Source organism: Phascolarctos cinereus, unplaced genomic scaffold (genome assembly GCF_003287225.1).
Source record: "Phascolarctos cinereus isolate Bilbo 61053 unplaced genomic scaffold, phaCin_HiC Scaffold_4;HRSCAF=312, whole genome shotgun sequence".
In the NCBI taxonomy this organism is placed as follows: domain Eukaryota; kingdom Metazoa; phylum Chordata; class Mammalia; order Diprotodontia; family Phascolarctidae; genus Phascolarctos; species Phascolarctos cinereus.
The window spans coordinates 442,135,785-442,145,817 of record NW_027555847.1 but is presented as its reverse complement, the minus strand read 5'-3'; positions in this window follow the sequence as shown (position 1 = coordinate 442,145,817).

Sequence of the window (10,033 nt, the reverse complement as noted above, 5' to 3'; positions counted from 1 at the left end):
TAAGGATTCTGAGTGAGGAAAAAAACAAGGAAAGAGTTCATTACAAACACGCAGGTCAACCTTTATGAGGGACTTGGAATGCTGAGGTTAGGGAAAAGCTTTACTGGACAGTCAAATACATGAAGGGGAGTAATGTGAGATAAGACCAAAAAAGAAGGATGAAGCCAGAATATGGAGGGCCTCAAATGTCAGTGGAGGGAATTTGTATTTCCTCCACTCAAAAAGTTTTTTTTTTTAATCAGGGGAATGACAGAGAGAATTTTTGGTTTTGTTTTGGGTTTTTGTTTGTTCTTTTTGTGTTTTTGTTTTTGTTTTGGGGGTTTTTGGGGGGATGTTTTTTGAAACTGTTTGGAGGGTAGATTAGAGATAGGCAGCATGAAAACAGTGAAAATAATTAGGAAGTTATCATAGTAGGTTAGGCAAGAAGACATGGAGGCTTGATCTAGGCTGATGGTTGTAAAAGTAGAAATAAGGGGGTTTTAAAGAAGTATAACTGGAGGTGTTTACCAGGTGATTGGATATAGGGGGTGAAGGAGGGAGAAGAGTCACAGTTGACTCTGAGATCACTAACCTGGGTGACTTGGAAGATAGTGGGACACTCAACAGAAATAAGTATAGAGGAGTTTTAGGAGGAAAGTTGATACGCTCTGTTTTGGATGTGTTACGTTTGCAGGTAAGATATTCTCATGGGATGTATAGTTGCAGCTATTTTACAGGCAGTTTATCATTGTAGGATTGGAGTTCAGGAGAGAGATTAAGGTTCAATATCTAGATTTGGGAGTCATTTGCATAGAGATAATACTTGGGCCCTTTGGAATAAATAAGCTCACCAAAGGAGAGAGCATGGAGAAGGAAGAAAACAGAGCTCATGGCATAGTCATAGGGGACACTTACTTTTAGGGCATGGTGATAGCAGAGGAACTGGTAAAGGAGACTGAGAATGAGCCATTTGACAGTTAAAAGAAGAGAGCAGTGTCATGGAAATCAAGTAAAGGTAAAGCATCCAGAACAAAGCTGAAGAAAGTTCAAGGTGAAGGAGGACTGAGGAAAAGGCAACAAATTTATCAATGAAGGGAACATTGGTACCCTTTAAGATTTTCAGCAGAGTAATGAACTTGGAAGCTAGATTGCAAGAGTTGAAGAGCAGATGGTGAGGAAGTAGAAGTACCAGGTGACTTTTTCTAAGAGTTTGAAAGTAAAAGAGATCAGAGTTATAGGAAAATAATTTGAGGGGATGACAATGTCAAGTGAAGTTTTTTATGTATAAATGTGCTTCCCTTAGACCTCAGCAAAGCTAAAAGTCAAAAGAAGTGAAAGCAGAGAAATTAAATTCTTAAGGAAAAGCCCTTTTAGAGGCAAATGGCAGCTAGGTGGTACAGTGTATAGAGCACTGAGCCTGAAATCAGGAAGACTCATCTTGCTGAGCTCAAATCTGATTTCAGACACTTACTAACTCTGTGACCCTGGGCAAATCGCTTAACCCGGTTTGCCTCAGTTTCCTCAGCTGTGAAATAAGCTGGAGAAGGAAATGGCAAATCACTCCAGCCAAGAAAATCCCCAGTGGGGTCAAGAAGAGTCCTGCTGAAATGACTGATGAACAACAACAATCTTTCAAATATAAAGGAAGCACTTTGCCTCTTGGAAAGAGCCAGAAATTTGAATAGCTCACCTGCATATGAAAAGACTATCGGAGACAACAAACTAGGGCAAAGATAGCCATTATTCCCAATCACCCATCAACATGAGACCCCAGTAGGAATAAGGAAAAGTGTAACTGGTGGGTCACCAGAATCAGAGTACGTCACTGAGAGAATTCTCTATGAACCAGCAAAGAATTGTCAAAGATTAGAAACTAGACCTCTCTCATCACCTGCTTGGAGATGAAAAATCTTACAATCTTACTGCTGATGTTAAAAAAAAAAAGGGGGAAAGGTCAATCACATACACACATATATGCATAAATATACACACATGGGTATATGGATATATATGTATACACACATTTATATCCTCAAAAGTAGAATAGGATAAAGATGTAAGAGTGCGTGTGTTTTTTTTTTAATTTACTAGAGTACAAAACTTTGAGAAAAGCAACAAGATTGAGCTATTAGAAATCTAAGAACTAGGATGTATATAAATGAACAGCATCCAAAATGTTTTAAAATGGGACATACCAGTTTTGAGTATGCTTCAGAAATGAGGTCTCAAAATATTTGAATTAAGGGTTTTACATGTAAAATTGCATTAATGATTGTGAAGAATTTTAAAATCATGTCTCTTTTCCTGTTTTGAAGTATCTGTATGATAATATTAAGAGACAGAAGTACTCATTTCCCATGTAAGGACTTCATGAATCCCTTTCAGAAATAGGATTAGATCCATAAAGTCTGAACAGGTTTTTAACCACAAGAACTAGTTATTGAAAGACCAATCTGATTAGATTTTGTCCCGGTTTACTAAATTATACAGTCTTATCACTAGCAGGACTTAGCAGCATTATCTAAAGAATCTCCACAAGGGACCTGGAACTTGGAAATGTTTGAGGAAATGCCTTCCCAGACCTGCCCTGATCCATTCTGAGAGATGTACAGTAAGTACCTGCCAGACTCCTGAAGATCATGAATCCTGCAAAAGGACTCAGCCCCGCTGTGGCTACTGCTGTATTGGGTTTGTCTATTCACCTGTTGTAACTTTGCTCCTTATGTCAGTCTTGTGTGTTTTACGGACATGTAAACTGCTTATCATGCCAATGTAGGGACTGAAGGCCTTGTACTGAACATTTGCCAGTCATCATGGTTTGCCCATGGTGTTTATGCAGAGGCCCTTCGTTAAGAGCCAGTGAAGTTTGATGGGATGAGCTCAGTGGCATGCAATATTAAAGTTAGAGAATATTTGAGTTTGCAGACAGCACAGAAGGAAAAATAGAACAATACAATCAGAACAGAACAAATGAAGTTGAGGGAGTGAATCATTAATGAGAAAGGTTAGAGGAAGCTGAGCAAAGGATGAGATCAGGGGCATCAGTAGAGGGGTTGAATAACAATCCAATGTGGCCATTAGAAAAGATGACTTGTCCTTATTATAAAAATTAATGGGGGCTGGGGGGTGGGGAGGGAAGAGTCAAGGATGACAGTGAGGTCACAAATCTGTGTGTCTGGATGGATGGTGGTGCCCTTAGCAGAAACAGGAGAGATCGAAGAGAAGTGGGTTTAGGGGGAGAACAATGAATTTGATTAAGACCCATTTATTTTGATGTGCCTATGGGATATCTAGTTTGATTTGTCCAACAGGCATTCGGTTGTATGTTACTACAGCTCAGGAAAGAGAGTGGGGGTGAATAAAGATCTGGGAGTCATCTGTGTAGAGATGACAATTAAACTCATGGGAGCTGATAAGTTCACTATGTGCTGAAGTGTAGAAATTTGGGAAGGCCTGGGATAGCTGCAAGGTACCCCTTCAAGGGAGCATGATGATAAAACAGAGATGTAGACTGAGAGGGAACTGTGAGACAGGTTAAGAGGTGAGTCTCAGAAGGAGCAGTGTAATGAAAACCCAAAGAGAAGAAAATATTCAGGAGAAATGATTGGTCCACGGTTCCAAATGCTGAACAGAGCTTAAGAAGGATGAAGACTGAGAAAAAGACCACTCACTTTCGCCAGACTCTAGTGACGGGGATTAAGTAAATCACTTCAAGCTAACCTCAGGACTTTATTACTTGCTTCGCTATGGGCATGACAAGACAATGGACACATTTTCAATTCAGGGTCTTGGTCATGCTCAGCACTTGCCAGGAGCATGATATGCTGCAAACGTTTTGATGATATTGGATAAGAACTTCCCTATTGATTCATCTCGTGTGTGGTAGTTCAAAGAATGCCCAGGAAGTGCTGTAGCAATCCCTGCTTAGTGAAAAGAGAAGTCCCCTACATTAGCATATACATCATCATTGAAATAATCCGCACATAATACACTTATCTGTGGGCTGATAACCACATCCTGCCTTTGCTTGCCTGTAAGGAAATTATTTTTCTTCCCAGTTTTCTACCCCCGAAAGCAAATGCCTATACTACAGTACTTTGGAAATCAGTTTTTCAATATAATTATTTATTAAGTAAGCTCTGCGCTAAGCCCTGGAGATACAAATCTGTCGAAAGTTCACAATCCAATGAATGAGACAGCATGCTAACAAGTACGTACACAGAAGCTATACACAAGATAAACTGGAGATACCTAAGAAATGGAAGGCATTAAAGAAAGGCTAACTGTAGAAGGTGGAATTTTAGCTGAGAACTGTGGGAAACCAGGAGGTAGAGATGGGGATGGAGAAAATTCCAGGCATGAGGGATAACCAGAGAGAATGCCTGGAATCAGGAGATGGAAGATCCTGTTTGTGGAAAAGTCAGGAGGCCAGGATCACTGGATTGAAGAATATGGGAGGGAATTGTAACAAGACTGGAAAGGGGGTCAACTAACCATTGTTATCACAGGTGTAACAGATAGAATTTACACCATCCCACCTTCTCCGCCAGACTTGTCTGTGAGGGATAGCAAGAAAGGAGACTGAAGAGAGGAGCTTTGGGGTGAACCCCTCAAAGGGTTAGCCTGGAAGCTGTCACTCTACCTGTGATCTACATTTTAACAATTCTACACTTACTTTGCTTCAATGCATTTTCCCCTTACCTTCTTACCTTCATTTTTAAAAATCTTAACTTTTCTTTCGAATAAAGGGAAAGATGTTCACCAGCACTCACCTACCTTTCAGAATCAGATGACTTTTTTTTTTTGTTCCTGGCTGTAACATTTAAAAATTATAATTCTATAGAGAGAACAGGCTGGGCTTGGTTTTAAGCTGATAGTAGTGGGTGCTTCAGGTTTAGTTGTGAAAGTCATTCCAATACTCATATGGTTTTTTTCATTCCGCATTTCTCTTCTCCCCCACCCCAAAAAAAAACCCCTCACTCCTGCCTGATTTTTCTGTTTCTGTGAATGGGACCAACTTTATACTGAGTACCCAGGCTCAAAATATCAATCGTGTTTGATTCTCTCTCTCCTCCCTACAGCCAATTACTCACCAAATTCTATTGATTATACCTCCAAAAATATCCCTCATTTCCATTCTCAGGGCTACCACTGTCATGATCTCAGGCCTTCAATACCTCACCTGGATAACAATGAAAACCTTTTAGCTGTTATCTCTACCCCAGGCTTTCCTGCCTCCCCTTATACCTACATATTTCTGTTAGAATATATACATAACACACAACTCTGATCATGACCCATATCTACTAAAAAAGTCAGTGGTTCCCATTTGGTTGGTGGATAAAGTCCAAATACCTTAACTTGACATTCAAAGCCCTCCACAATCTGCTTTGAACCAACCTTTCCAGTCCTATTGATATTGTAATATTTCACTTACCCTAAGGTCCAGACAAACTAACCTATGGTCTCCAAATGTGACTTTATTATTTCTCAGATACGTCCCATACTTTCCCACCTCTTTGCCTTTGCTAAAAACCACCTCCTGCAATACGTAATTTTATCTCCACCCCACCCCACCCTCACACAATACATATCTTCACCTGGTATATTTATTATCCACCTTTCCAGACATAACTCAAAAAAAGTCTTTTCTAATGCACTGAGCTGGAAGTAATCTTGCTTTATTCTAAACATTCCTAGAATTTCATACCTTTATCATGACCTTATTAAATTTAATCCTAGTATTATTTCTGAACATATAGTTTCTTCTCTACTAAACTTATTGAAAATGGAAAATAACTTATTCATTTTTCTATCCCCCACACTATCTGGCATATAGTAGGACTTTAATAAATGCTTATTAAAATGTTCCACAAATGATTTATTATTTCAAAATGAAAGAGTCCTTATTTGATTAAGGATTTTAACTAATATGATGAATAAGAGAGTTAATGATTCTTTGTGTTTATATGGTATTTTTTACTCAAGAAATATTACGTGGGAGGCATCTAGGTGACACAGTATATAGAGCACTGGCCCTGGAGTCAGGAGGACCTGAGTTCAAATCTGACCTCAGACACTTGACACTTACTAGCTGTGTGACCCCGGCAAGTCACTTAACCCCATTGCCTAGCAAAAAGAAAGAAAGAAATATAACATGGTATGTTTTTCAGGGGGAACAAAAAGGCCTTCCCAAAATATTTTCCCCACATGCTCAATAACACTTTGAAAAATTAGTTTCCTGGGGGCGTTATAAGACAAGATGTTAATAACTCCAGAGTGTGTGACATACTGATTTAAGTAAGGTATAAACTACTCATCTCAGAGCTTTTTGGAGGAATAAGTTTTCATAGAAGCAGTATTGGGTCCTTGAAAGTGTGAGAAGAGGCAAAAGAAGAAAACTAGGATAGTCACACAAGAAGACATGGATCTAATTGAATTTTATTTGCTTTAGAATTTTGCCCTAGAATATTCATAGCTATGTGAAAGTTTGCAAGTGAAAAAAAGAGCATTGTCAGGGAGAGTCAAAACCTCATCTGTGTTGTATTTATCCTGTTGCCAAGTCAAAAGACTAACATAGATCCCACACCCTGTTTTCTGGAGGGACAAAGATTCAGTGTTCTATGATTCAGGTTTTTGGGAGAGCCTATATATTCACACTAAGACCTTTCATGCCAAAAATCTCACTATGAGAAACCTGCATGTTCCCAGTGACATCAGGATGCTGGTGAGTCATGGAATGTAGTCTATATATAGCCTACATAATCTCTAGGTGTCTTTATCCCAACTCTCACTCTCACTGGCAAGTCAGACCGTTCTACTCCCTACCCCCAGCTCAGTCAGGTTAAGTCTCCTTACTCATAGTTTTAGGGGTAACCCTAAGGGCCTGAAGTGATTTTTTTGGTGTGCTCCTAATCTGGTGTTCCTCCCCCCACCAATATCGTTCACCAGTGTCAATTAGTATCACCTGTATATAAAAGGTTGCCCCAGTGATTAGCAACCTCATTATCAATTTAACCAATTAACACCAATTAGTACAGGGATACTTACTGAGGAGGTAAGGAACAGAAGTACAAACACAACTCCTTAAACCAAGGGAGCAGTCTTCTGTCTGTGGGGAGAGTGAGTTCAAAATTAAAGTAGCCACCAAAAAAGCCCATCAGGTTCATTTCTGAATGTGCGAAGTTATGAAGTGGTGAGGGCTCTGGCACCTCAAATACTGCCTGGAAGAGGTCTAATGGAAGAATGTTGGTTTCATAGGGACTCAGTTGCCTCTATCTTCCAAGTGTCGGTTGTCTATTATATGCTTTTGAATTCTCTAAAACCATTAAAAAATCATAGTTCATTTTCTTTCTATGGCCTAGTATGTTCCCACAATATGCTTAAAAGTTCTTGGTTAGTGTGACTCTGGAGAATACAAACTCTCTTATTAGTAAGCTCCGTAAAAACATCCTGTAAAGCTAACGTCCAGCAAACGTAGTTATAGAAATCTCCCCAAAGCCAAATGTAAATTTACTTTGAACTCTCCAGTTTTCCGGGTACCTCTCATCCCTTCTTACATGGAGCATCAGAGAAACCATTGTTTGTTGTTCTTCATTCTCAAAGAGGACCAAAATGACATCACTATACTAAAGTCAAGTTTCAGATAACTGAGAAGAGGAGAGAACTCTCCGTGACAGCAAGTGGTATTGAGACTTCATGATGTTTGGGAGTGTTCATGGAGACAAGGAGAGATTCAATGCAAAAAAAAGCACAACTCTTTCCAATGCCAAAAAGCACCTAGAAACTTGGAACTCTGGATAATGAGTGCATACCAGTGTCCAGACACTCCCAACTTCACCAAGCCTCCACTACAATGGCTACAAGATGAGTGAGGTGAGTACCGATTAGGTGGAGAACTACAAAGTAAATAATAGTATTGGGACTAAAGTAGTCACGAATCTCAGGGACTGGGAAATACTTTTATGGGGTTATCCACAACACAGAAGTAAACCATGAATTCATCCTCAGATTTCATTAGTAGATTCATTGCTACTTTACCTTCATAGACATGGGCATTCACTAGCTATGCGGAGACATAAAGACTCATCACAGATAGTCCTATTCTAACTCTATTATCTTGGGATCCAGCTGTGAGAAAAAAATTAATAAATCCAATTTGGATACATACATTATATGATGGACTCTGCTTTCCTTTTTGAGTGCCACAGTGGTAATTATATGTTTACCACATTACCATCCATTTAGAAAGAATATGTTGTTAACTGTTAGATAATGAGCAGGGAATACAGCATATTGATCACCCCTCCAACCTCTGTATTACCACTAATACATAAGCCAAGAGGAGAAATTAATGACAGAAAATAGTTGTAGAGATGAACAATTGAAATGACAAATTTAATTAAAATGCTTTCTTAAAACACCAATAAAATTAATGAGCCATTAGCAAATTTAATCAAAAGAAACAGAAAGGTCAAGTCATTTTACTAAAATCAGAAATGAGAAGTGGAGTGGGATTGGATCTATTTACTATAGAAATAAATTTTAAAACTGCCAGAGACTACTACGTACAACTGTATTACAATAAATTGAGAATTTAAAAGAAATGGGATAATTATAAAAATATGAAAAACTCGGGCAGATAAAATAGAAAAGCAAAATAAACCAATCTCAAGAAAAAAGCAAAACAGGACACTAATGGACTGCCATATAAAATTGAACCGGGGCCAGATAGATTCACAAGTGAACGTACAAAGGATGAGTAATCCTTAACTACATAAATTAAATTCAGATACAGAGATGTTCTGCATATGAGTTGAACACAATTTTGATATATAAACTTAACAAAATAAAACAGGAAAAGAACACCAAAGCAAAAGTAAAAAATAAAATATTGGTAAACAAAGAATACATAACAATTTACTCATTACAATCTACTAGGATTTATACTAGGAACACAAGGATTGTTTATTAAATTATACATCAATTACTAGGATTTCAACATGGTGGCAACTCCCTCTACCTGTCAAATCACAATTCATGAATAATTTAACATTATAGAGAGTTTCTGATTGTAGAGAGTTTTTTTGAGGCTCAGTGAAGTTAAGTGGTGGGTTCATAGTCACACAGCTACAAAGTGTGCAAAGAGAGATTTGAACCTAATGGTTCCTTGAACTTTAAGTCCTGCACTCTGTCCATTCCGTCATAGTCCATGCCCCACCACGTATTTCTCAGTAAGGGGATGAATGGGATGATGTGTGATGTGCCATCCTGCAGCCTCATTCTGGCTCCACCGCATCCTGCCTGTCCCTTCGCTCAGCCTGCCCCACAGTTCTGCTGTTCACATCACTCCGCTGCCGCGAAGTCCCCTTCCCAGGCTCTTTCCTTGTTTGCTGTCTCTTTCCGCTGTTCCACTGTGCCCTTTGGAAATACACCCTCTACTATTAAACTTTTTCTCTCATATTCCTTCCATCTTCTGATTCTCACTGAAATCTGCCATTTGGCTTTGAGACCTCACATCTGTCCGTACCCTCTCCAAGGCTGGTTACTTCTTAACCCCTGACATATAGGGTCAAGAAGGGGTTTGCCATATTCCTTGCTTCCCACTGCTACTGTCAGACCCTCCTTCTGATGGCATCACTCAACAGCCACTTCTAGTTCCTTTAAAATTCAGTCTCTCCTGTCTGATTCAACTCAATTCATCAAGAATTCATTTATCTTCTAGATGCTATTGTTCTCACCTTGGGCCCTCCAGATCTGCTGTCCCTTTTCTCCAATAAGTTGAGTACTTGACTCAGCCTCTCAGCCCCAACTGCTACTACCTTTGAACACCCTTTTCTCCTGTTTCTCAGCTTCTTCAATTCTCATGGCTTCTATCTTCAGGCCACCACCTGTGACTCGGCACAGGAGTACATACCTTAAGTTTGCCTTCCCCACCACCACCCAGTAGAATGAATTTGTCTCAGGTGTTAGAGTTCTTCATTTTGGCTTTGGTTAGACTAGAGCAGATATTCTTAAACTGGGATTCACAGGGGGCCTGTGGATAGGTTTTTTG